Raw genomic sequence first — 11,984 nt, 5'->3', positions numbered from 1 at the left:
AGAAAAGTCTATCTATCTACAAATATATAATGGGGATGGTGTGGAGATATAGGAGATTCAAGTCAGATTTTATTTTGGTTTTATTTTGGTGTCCATTGCTTTGGTAGATTTTTCTTAAAGGAAGGCGCACACACACACACACACACACACACACACACATACATACACACACACACAAATCCTAGATAAAAGCCAGTGAGTTGTTAAAAATGAATTTGCAGCATTAGAGCTGTTAGCATCATTCAGCAAGCAGCAAGCTTGATAATTTCCAGGTGTTGGGGAAAGCCGTTGTCCGGGAGCTCTTACAGAGCTTATAAATCCCTGTTGGGAGAGAGAAAAAAATCTTTGGAGGTGAATGAAATATCAAATCACAAGACTCCTATGTAGATTTATGATTGCATAAGAAGCTTGATCATTTCCATATACTGAAATGTGCTGTCCTCCTGAGCCTGCCCAGCCCTTCCAGGAGACGAGGCGCTCCGTTCTGCCTTGATCAATGTTGACTATGAAGCAAGAAAGGGGGGGTTGGTGGTGGAAAGCAGGCTGGCACCAGATGGAGCGGGGTCTCGGGAAAGGTCAAGGTTAGCCCAGGCTGCTATTGAGCCGGTAGCAGCCTCACAGATAGATCTCTGCCTCGAAGGCACCCACTGGGGCTTCTCAAAATCAAATCTAATAGAAAAGGCAGTCACAGAATGAAATCGCTTCATCTGAATGCTAAAATTGTTATTAGGCTACATTAGAGAGATATCAGGCACGTGGTTACCAAAAAAGGGAGCATGCCTAGCAGTTTGTGTCTGAAAGAAAGGCTATGAATATGTTGATAACATCAGTAATGGGCAAGTAGAGGAGATGGATATCTTTTTTTTTTGTCTAAAGACCAGATTAACATATTAAATGAGCATATTTTTCTCTTTTTAGCAGGTCTACCTTATATTTTGATGTGCTTGGAATTCTTCTTTGGTGGGGGGAATGAAAAAAAAATCACTCAGTCCAGAAATAGGTGATCTTTATTGATCGAGAAGTTTGACTCACTTGAGGAATTTTGTTAGCATCTTTCACTAGGTATGTGCCTCTGGAAATTCATCCCTCAGGCGTTACATCGGGGGTTGACATTGCCTTGGAAATCAGTCTTTCTGGCTCTGGACCACTGGAAATCCATCAGAGGCCTTGCCTTCTTCCCTCTTTTCCCCCCTCCTCTTTTTCTTTTTGCATTCTTTTTAGACACAGAAGTGTTTTTGGGATAAATTTCATCCCACAGGCAAATGCCAGCCTAGGAGAGTGCCTGGGACCAGACATACATACATTGCCTGTTAGGGTAGTCACACTAGCATTTTTCAGGCAGTCTCCCCCCCAATTATCATAATGAAACCCACATTAGCTGTTTTTAACCTACAGCACTGCCATATCTTAAAGAAGGATTTAGTCTTGTAAAATAAATGCGGGCTACACTAGATTAAACATGATGACTGCACTCCAAGGGTTAATAAATTTAGAATTAACAGATCATCTCAGCTTGATACAGCTACTATAGATGATTTAATATGCAGCCTAAGCAGGTTGACAGTCAGCTCACAGATGCAGATAAGATCAAACAGTCTCTTGATTCAATAGATTGAATGATTGTGCTGAGTGTCTAGAAGGTGAGTGACAGAACATATATGGCAGGGGTTCTGGTAAAACGGAGCTTCAATTCCCAACTGCTGTTTTGTGTACCGGTTTTCTTTTTCTACCAGTTCACCTTCTGTGGCAAGAAAATCCAAAGTGGTGGTGGGGGTTAAAAATTCTCTTCATCGTATAGAGTAGTGGGAGCTTAAGTTTTGAGTAAGGAAAAGATGGATACCTTTAATATCAAGATCTATTTCTAATTAGTTCTCCCTGGTAACTAATACCCACCATTCCCCTTTCCTCTCTCTCCTCACAGGCTCTTAGGTCAGGGCTCTACAGACAGGATGCAAGATTCCTGGATGATGCAGATAAAGGCAGCCTCAATACTGAAATTATATAGGTAATTTCCTCAGTCCTCTGCTTTGCTCCAACTGCGAAGATCTGAATATGGAGATGAGGTGTGAAGAGGAGTTGAAATTCAAAATCTAGTATGTAGTCACTGTGAGGTGTTTATGCTGGGAGAGAGCTTACATTTCTATAACTGATGTTAAAAACTGGCAAAACTAGGGGGCTTGGGGAAGATTGGGGAGGGTCCAACAGAAAAAGTTAATAGTAGCTGTGTTATCAGGCCTTGCTTTTGGCGCCCTAACTGGAGTTTCTAATACCTAACTTAGCTATTTTTTAAAAAAGATTTAATTTCCTTTATCTATTCATACTCTAGTAGTATTTAAACAGGTAGACAAAAACAATTTTAATAGAAGTGTATGTGATCTGATATGATAGACAAGTTTATAACAGTTTTTATGATTTGATCAAGAACAAGGGCTTCTCCTAAACCCATTAGATTCTGTCATGTGAATATATATTCAGGCAATTTAAAAATGCATATTATGCATTCACTAGACCGGCACGGTCTGAATTGTATCATGTTATTCTGTCCTATTACCCCCCTCCCCAAGTCTGAATGTGGAAATCTATAATAGAGTGACTTTAGAGCTGCAGTAATCAGTTTTCCAATGTTTGTAACTTGGTGGTTTCATTTATTTATTTTATTTCATTTTCTTTTTTAATATCAAAATGTCCAGTCCACACCATGAACTAATGGCCCACAAAATTTTCCTTTATTAAATAAAGTCATTTAAAACTGAGTAATAGCCCTACATGCTGTTAACACTTTAACTTTTCCCTTCCTGCTCTAATGTCCTAGTGGGTAACTTGATATGCTTATAACTCAGATTTTATTATTGTTGGGTAACCTCTAAAAATGTCTTAGAATATTCAACTCTTTTAAAGTGCTATTCTGGGTCTTGATATGCTGTGTTTTGTTTTTTTGAGAAATAAAATTTATGTAACCTGCATATTTAAAGGTTTTGAGCTAAAAGCAGATCGTCCCAATTTTAGGCTGAGTAAAGTGTTTCAAGTGAAATCTGTGATGGGCAGGAGGAACTTTGAACTGGGTATGGCTGTTCCTGGGGCAGAGGTAGTGGGCATTTATTTCACATATTAACCATATCTAAATGCTTCCGAATTTTATTCTCCCTTTCTTGGACAACCTGTGATTGCAGCAGGGGGCACTCCAACATACGAATTACTTGGAAGTAGGAGGCCAGGCTCTCCTGTTTCCCCATCTACTTGGAGGCATAACCACTGAAAACAGTTATCTCTCAGAAATTTGCATATTTATGGTGCCTCCTGCAGGTTCCTGTGATTGCTTTACAGTCAGGAAAGGTAACAGAAAAATATATATCCTCCTTTAAAACGTGAAAAAGGATCATATAGGAACAGTGACTCTAATAGGAGACTAATCCTTGCAAAGTCGGTAGCATGAAATTTGTTTCTGGAGTATCTTTGTTTTGGTGTTGTTTTAGGATTTGAAGGGAATATTTTGGAAGTTGTAGCACTAAGTCTCTGATCCCTTGAAGATAGATATCAGAAAATACTTCACATTTTGAGAGAAAAAAAATTAGCCTAGACTTATTTATTGAGTGAATACCTCTAAAGAATAGAAAATTCCTTACAGACGTGGAAAAGCCACCCAATGGATCACTTAAAAGCCTAGTTCCATGGCACATATATTTTTTTAGTCCTAGTCATAAGCAATGAACAATTGTGCAGTGTAGCTTTGGATATAAAAGTTAATTAGGTCTCAGAAGAGAATAGTTTCATTTTTATTGGCTCTGAGTTCCAAGGATACCTTTGATACACCTTTCCTCTCAGCCCCTTTTGACCTTCTTTGTGGAAACGGTACAGGGGCTAGACACGCAGGCTTGTTTGGTTCTGGATGCCAGATTTTTGTTACTCTGCTCACTCTCTTGAAAAGCATTCTACCAGAGAAAGCATCATCATTGAAATTACACCCAGAAAAAATCTAATCTTATCTCCACTTCAGGACCAAGGTGTAGTTAATGTGATATTTTTCAGGGGTTTTAGTTCAGGGAGAGAGTTCATATACTCTGGCAACTGGCAGCACCTGAATGCAGAAATGGGGGTAGGGGGTGGGCTGAAGCTTTAATTCTAAGTGGTCCAGTTTCCTTGTGTCTTCGTCAGAACCTCACCCTTATTTTATCACAGGTCTGTCGTACTTCATTTCCTTCCCTCCTAAAAGGCCAGTATACAGGGCTCATAGAGCTGACATCAGTAATCATCAGCAAACATCCTGAGTAATGGTGGAATTCTGCAATACACAGCCTTTTCTGTATCCCATCTTTTCTATGGAAATGCCTATCAAAATCAAGGGGATGAAAATAATTTTTCCTGCAATTAGACTTTACATAATAAAGACACAGGGTAGTAAAAATAATATGTGCTATCAATAATACGTGGTGACATAAATGCCCAAACTGTGAGCAGAAGGATTCTCTTACCACACATTAGTCACCACAGCAGTATGTGTGCTGTGCACTACCTTTCAGTGTAACATTAGGCGATATATCTGTTTGTTATTCTGGCTAGGGAGATTCTCATTAAAATAATTACTGCCATCATCTGATTATTTCAGTGCAAGTTTATTCACAACGTTTAGGCCTTTGGTTTCATGCTGGAAAAAATATATACTTCAGGATTAATGTTTATTTCCTTGCTGCTGGTCAGTCCCTTGTCCCTAAAAGAAAATGAAGAAAAGATGCTACCTGAAATCAGGGGCTCTTTTGCTCCTTTCAACTCCCATAACGAGAAGCTTCTTCCTTCTAGAATGTTTAAAAATTGATAGTAATGAGTCACAACTTCTCAGCATTGTCAGAGATATATTAATTTTCAACTGTTCTACCAAAACCAGCTATTATGTTGGTCTTACTGAGGGTAACATCTGAAAACATAGGTCTGGGCTGAGCATTTCACATTAATTTTGAGAGATCCAAACCCTTAAATGTGAAGATCAGTGGAAATATAACAATGTAGCTCAGAATTCTAAAGATGTTACTAAAACTAAAGTCTTATCAATTGAAAAAGAAAACAAACTAGTTCCATTTTGGTTTGAGGTTGCTTTTCAGTTTGATTTATTTATGCTAAAGTAAAAGAAAAAAAATGAGAGTTGCAAGTTCCCATTAAGGGGAGTTTACTTCCTGTAAAACATATATTTTAAAATGAGCCTATTTTAAATTTTTTAGAATCTTTAAATCAACACATGCAAAACATCTATAATCTTAGCAAAACCCCTTTATATGTTTAATATTCAAATAATTAACATATTTGCCTTACCCCCCTCATATGTTTACTTTCAGAAACTGAATTTATTTTGAAAATCTACGAATCTTGTGTTTTCTCCTACTGACTAAGCTCGGAGTTCAAAATTCGATCTTTTGAGAAGAGAGGATCGGGATTCTCATTCTATCGTATCTGCTATTTCTCTTGTTTCCTGAGCAAGGCCACAGAAATCACCAAGTACAGATGGGTGGGAAAGTGGGTGCCATTATAAGGCTCTGTGGGACTTGCTTCTTTCAAATGAGAACCAGCTAGAATAGGCCTTGATATTTAAAGAAAGTAGTATCTGGAGAATCAGGCTCCAGAATTAATCTCTCAGAGTTATTCTGTGTTGCAATGTACTTGGATTTTGGTTGTTTGCATATTTTATTGCATTTCAAAATCTGAGAATTGAGAACAATAAAAAGAACATTTTACCTATGGTAGAAAGGATTTTGAAGTTCTCAGGAATCTAAGTGGTCTACTTCATCTTTTTTTCATGTACAAAACATTTCCTTAGGTCCTACTCTGTGCTGAGGGGTAAAAAGATGAAAAGGACAGAGGCTCCTATAAGTATGTGACAACCCAGGACTTGTCAGGTGATAGCTTTTATGACATAAGTTATTATATGAAATATACACAGACAGACATGCAATTGTTTCCTCCTGACACAAATGGGCTTGCCATTTATTCTGTGTAGGTTAGATAGCCATGCAAATGGCCCATACTTCTTAACTATTTAAAAAGTGAAATCATGTAATTTTCCACTATATGCATATTTAATGTATTATGGAGCAGACACGAATACTTGTATCTTTTTCACCTGCTGAAACAACAGAAAATGCATTTTTGCAATTCATTCCTTGATTTAGTGTGAGTTCAATGCCTACTATGTGTTACGGAAGTGAAACAATGTCATTAAAAAAAATGATACATTCACTAATGGTGTTAGAAATAGTCTCTGAAATTGCCTACAAAACAAATGTAATACAGAAAGCTTATTTCTCGAATATTTAAGCTATTTAATGTCATAAAAATGGAAAACGATAGATTATCATAGATATATTCATGACCAAACCTCATTATTTACCATTTTTATTTCTGAGAAACCAAGTTCTTTCTCCAACTAGTGTCAGAAGTAACCAGAGCTGTGTCCCCTCAAATTAGTCCTTGCTAAAGGCTTAGAATTCTTCAAATCAGCAATGTGAAACCAGGGCTACCCAAATCAAGGAAAATAGTATGTATCTGTATGGCTTTGGCATGTGTGACTTGTGAACTTTATATGATGTGCTTGTGCCTGTGTATGTGTATCTTAGTGCCTTAAAAATGAAAGCCATCCAAGAACAGAAACCACAACTCATGTCTGTTCAGGGCCGTACTACATAAAGAAAGAAAGAATAACAGTTCTTAGGACCAGATTCTTCATTTTATAGGAATCTGGAGGTTTAGATAACTGACCTTGTGCAAGAGATTTTTTTTTTTTTTAAGAAAAAAATGAAAACAGGCAAATTGTATACAACCAGGAATGGGAGACCAAAGAGATTTATCTTCACCAAGCTGACAAAAATGATGAAATAGGCTTTTTCTACCACAAAAGTTTCCTTTGCTGAATTTGGCAGGAAAAAGTAAAATATGGATGATTAACTACTGGGGGGAAAAAAAGATGTCTTAATTTCTAGAAAAGGGACCAGAAGAGCCAGAACTCTTCAGTAATCTCTGGGAATGATTGGTATACATCTGGAATGGTTGTGGGACTAGGCAGGCGTTTGTGGGGTTCATAAGAAGCTGACAGAAAAGGAACTTGAGCCTGGTAACATGTTTTGATAACTGCTTCTCTTTTAGCTAATTTGAGCGAAGACCAACTAAAGCTATTGTGAAATTAGAATGATCAAGGCCCTGTGGTCCTTGATGGCCTGATTTGGTGGTCTGATTTCAGTCAGAGAGAACAGAGAAAAGGAACTGCTCTTCTTCTGGAAGTGAAAAGGTTTCTAAATGCAGATATGGTGACTGTAGTTCTTGCTGGCTCTTTCTCTGTATGAGGTTAGTGAACTTAGGGCTTGCCCAAAACACCCACCCAGGGCTACTTCTTGGTGTGCAGGGGAGGGAAACAGAGCAGCATGCATTTGAAAACTTTCATTTGAACTCATCTACCACCTCATCTTTGTGCAATGGCTTTTCTGATGGAACAAGAGTTGGAGAAGCAAAAGTTGGAGCTTTTTAGCTACATCTTTCATCCTATTTCTACTGCCCTCTGATGGACACATTAACTAGGGAAACTACTCCCACTCTCTTCTCCAACCCCTTCCATCTCTACCACTGTGACCTTATCACCACTATTACCATCATCATGATCACCACCACCATCTTTGTTTTCCTTAGAATTAGCATCAACCACATCATCACTAACAAACGTTACATATTATGGTGATGGTGTACCAAGTTAATAGAACATATTTCAAAATTCTGGTCCATTAGATAATTCAAGATAAATTCTTCATCAATCTGTCAAGAACCAAAATCAAGTAGAGACATTTACAGTGTTTGTGTAGAGTCCTTGGATAGTCCACTGCTGACTATACAGTTCTGGTTGTTGCTTTCTGAACGAACCAAATGATATCAGGAAAGCTACAAAATTTTGAAATAAGATGGCAGTTCCTCTATTGTTTTTACTACATAGATAAGACAAAAACATTTCAGATACTTTATTTCTTCTCTTCAGTCAATTTATACTTTTTCATCAGAATGTAACATAGCATGTATACCTCTGTGTATGTGTATGAGGTTGCATTCCTTGACATAGCGTTGGTTTTTTTTAGTTTGTATGTGTGTGTGTTTCTCTGTATGTGTGTCCATGTTGTGTGTATGTACTCCAGAGTAATAAAATAGTAAAAAATTATAATAATGGCAAGCAGTACTTGTCCAGATAAAGGACTAACTGCCTATAAAATTTCCTTTTAGACAGTGAAGTCATAGCTAGAAGTTGGCAAGAAGACCATCTGAAACCAGTAAAAATCATTTCTGTAATGTTGTGTAAGGAACAGAGGGAAGAAGGGAAGGGGGGAGGGAGGGGGAAAGGTGGGGGGGTGGAGTGAGAGAGAGAGAATATTTTCAAAAGCTCTTCTTCCACTGAGTTATTCTTCTATAAAACAACTTCACATCTGGACTGATAGGTTGAATTCCACCCAGTGCCATTTAAATAGCCCAAGTTATAAACCTCTTAAACTTGGGGTTTATAATAGAAACACTGACAGACCCTTAACTATAGTGCCTCTATAGTAATGAAAGCACAACTATTTCATTATAGCAGTGTCTGGCAGGGCTGCTATAATTAAGAGTCTGTCAGCGTTTCCATTATAAACCCAAATTTTAAGAGGTTTTTAACTCACATTGTTTTAAATCACATTGGGCTGAAATTTGCTGTACAAAATGTCAGACCAGATGTGTGTGTGCGCTGTTTTGTTTTTCGTTCTATTTACCCACTTGGGCAAAAAAAAAAAAAGAGAGAGAGAGAGCAGGAGAATAGGTGAAGCTTGTTTTAAGACTGGGTGTGAAAAAACATGTATAGAAAAAATTATTCCTCTACTAAAAGCAAAAGATTTATTGGGGGATGGGTGGGCACACAGAAAATGAAGTTTAAGGTATCTTTCATTTTTGGTTTTTCTGATTGTATTGTTTTCTTTTAGAAGTGCTCTCATTTGGGAAACCAGATCTGAACATGTCCAAAAAGTAACATTAAAACAATGAATTTTCTGATAGTAGGTTCTTTTGTTGCTGTTGTTCAGTCGCTAAGTCATGTCCGACTCTTTGCGACCCCATGGACTGCAGCCCTGGGTTCTTGACACTGGTTTATTTGGAAGATATTTAATTATGTAGACTGTTGGAGGTGATGAAAATATCTTGCATTGTATTCTTGCAAGATTCAATTGTTCAGCTGTTCTGAGCTTTGGGATAATCCTTCTAAGCTCACCATCCTTGGTGGGAATCACTTTTAGGCTAAAATGTACTCTTACAAAAGAGTTATCTGATCAAAGCCTTACTGGTTCTGGGGGAAACTAATAGAATTTGAATGGTTATGTTGGTTTTATTTATGTGGTGATAGGATTTATTCACTTAATTCACTCAAAAACTATTTGTTGAGAAGCTACTGTGTGCTAAGTATTGTATTTGGACATCTGGACATTTCTAATGTGGTCCACTGAACTGGCTTCACTGCCCACCATCTATGGGTCTTTGATGTCAATGTTAGGGAGCTAAATTGGGTATTCTAGTGTTCCAGCCAGAACACCTTGCTGTCTTCACAGGAGCCTCTTACTTAACGTGGTGAGACTTACCACCAGCCTCAACACATTGTTGACTCGCACACAGCAACCCAGTCTAGAGGTAAGTGTAGGTTTATTTAGAGCAGATCCAGCTTTTTACTTCCTACTTTGCTCCCTTCCTTCTTTCCTTCCTTCTTTCTTTTCCTGGGGTGGTCCCGGGAGGTGGGGGGCGCAGGGTGGGGGCAGACAGAGCCATCCAGGTATGTGAAGTAGTCTGCCAGTCAGCTAAATGCTTTCATCCCATTTTTACTGCCCCCTGATGGAGGAGTTAACTAGGGAAAACAACCCTCACCCTCATCTCCAACCCCTACCATCTCTACTATCTCAGCTAAATGTCCAGGGAGCCTCTGGAGAAATGCCATACTGTTTCCCCAAGAGCCTCCCAGGGGAAGTCTGTCTCTTTGCAGGTGTAGACACTGCCCTCCAGGGGCCTCCTTAGGTCCCAGACTCTGAATCATGCTGGGAACAGAGAAGGAAGAAATGTTACAGTGGGTGGGGGCTGAGGGAGGCTTGGAAGAAGAGGTGACTGTGGCTCTAATGCTCACCTTTCAGTTTGCAGCGCCCACACAAAGCCCACCCCCTTCCTCAAGCACAACCTCTTTTCCTTTTTAACATTAATTTTACCTTTGTCTTAACACCCTAGCACTCCCACTCTTAGAACCCCAAAACCTATGCCAAGTGATGCATCCAAACCTAAGTTTTATTTTTTATTGAGATGACTGTCCATTCTCTATTTTCTGAACTTCCATTAGGAAGAAGGCAAAAACAAAACCAAAAACAAACCAGAAGTAAAACGCAAGGTGGGAGTGATTATATTAACCATTCATTCATTTATCTTTAAGTCTGTAAAGGTGTTCCCTGCTAAAGGCAGACAGTGACTATTTTATTTTAATCTTGTAGCTTCTAGCGAGACAGACCTTTTAACCCTTAGTTCTCCAGCTCAACCTGAGTCCCCCACACCAGGCGATCCTCCGCAAGAGGGCTGGGACCGTTTTAAGCCTCCCTCTTGGAGCTGTTTGTTGACCACATTCACGTTCAGAGCCCTGGAGCTAAAAGCACTTTACACCATAAAATAAAAGCACTGTCTTTTTTTCTAAAAGGTTACGTCTGGAGGCCACGCGGCTCATACTTCATACCGAAAACTACTGAAAGGACTATGAAATCCTCTATGATTTACACTCTCTCACTGCATTAGGGTATAGATCTACTCGACTCTAAAAATACGGTGGGTTTCTAACCGACGTGAATATATGTGCATTATTTCAGAAAGTCTGTTAGAAAACTTGTCAACACATTATAAAGCATAAACCAGGACTTGGCTATTAAGTACGGAGATCAGAGGCAGAATATATACTGCAGGAAGTCCTGGGGAGTCTCCTCCGCGGGCAAGATAGAGAGGGGGAGGAGGAGAGGGGAGGGGTAGCCTGTTGGCCTGGAGTTTACATGCAGTGTTGTCACCGAAGGTTTGGGATAGAGCCCACCGAGCGTAATTAGCCCTTCCGTGGAATCAGCAAAGGTTCTACAGCTCCACATGAAGTTAACTGAAACGCCAGAAAATAATTTTAACGTTGTCATAATTTATTACTTTCTAAAAGCTACTTTTGGAAAGTAAATATACTGACTGTGTATCCAAGTGTGAGCGTTTAAAGTGACCTTTCACCCCTCTACAAACCCACCTGCATCATTAATCAATACTTACGTAATATTTTCAAAGCTCTTAAAACAACACGTTTTTATTTCTTTAAACACACTGACACACCTTCCCCCTCCCCCACTTTTGGGCGCTTTAGCGAGCATCCTGCAGCAATGAGGGAGGGGGCGTCACTCGTAGAGGCAAGCAGGAGGGACCGGAGTGGGGGTCCGCGACCAGGAGGGAATCGAATGCCAACACTGAGCCCTGGTTTTCTGGACTGGGTGAAATCAGGCTGGGGGAGGGGCGGGAGTGGAGGGTAGTTCCTATTTCACTCTGGGCATTTTATGATGGTGAAATTAAATATATGTTAATGGTGGAAACGTCGCTACTTACCTCTCCACGGGCACCCAGGGAAGGCAGCTGCAAAATTGGGTTTTAAAGGTATGTTTTAAGATGTGGTTTCGGAAGGAACCCCCTGGAATCTGAAACAAGTGCAATAACATAGCAGACCTACTTGTAACTAAGTGCTTAATTTCCTATGATTTTTTTAAAAAGAAAATCAATAAAATGTTGCCAGTTATTTATTGGAAATAACCACAGATAGCGGCCCTGATAGGGTGCCGGTTTTAGAGAGCATACAATTGTGTAATGAATTGTAATTCAGAAGACTGTTAAATGTAAACCACAGAACCTTTCAGAGGTAATAAAGTCATTACTTTTTACACTACAGCCAACCCTGAAAAGCTTTA

The sequence above is a fragment of the Cervus canadensis genome, chromosome 5, assembly GCF_019320065.1.
Source record: "Cervus canadensis isolate Bull #8, Minnesota chromosome 5, ASM1932006v1, whole genome shotgun sequence".
NCBI lineage: Eukaryota > Metazoa > Chordata > Mammalia > Artiodactyla > Cervidae > Cervus > Cervus canadensis.
Note: the sequence above shows the minus strand (reverse complement) of the source record.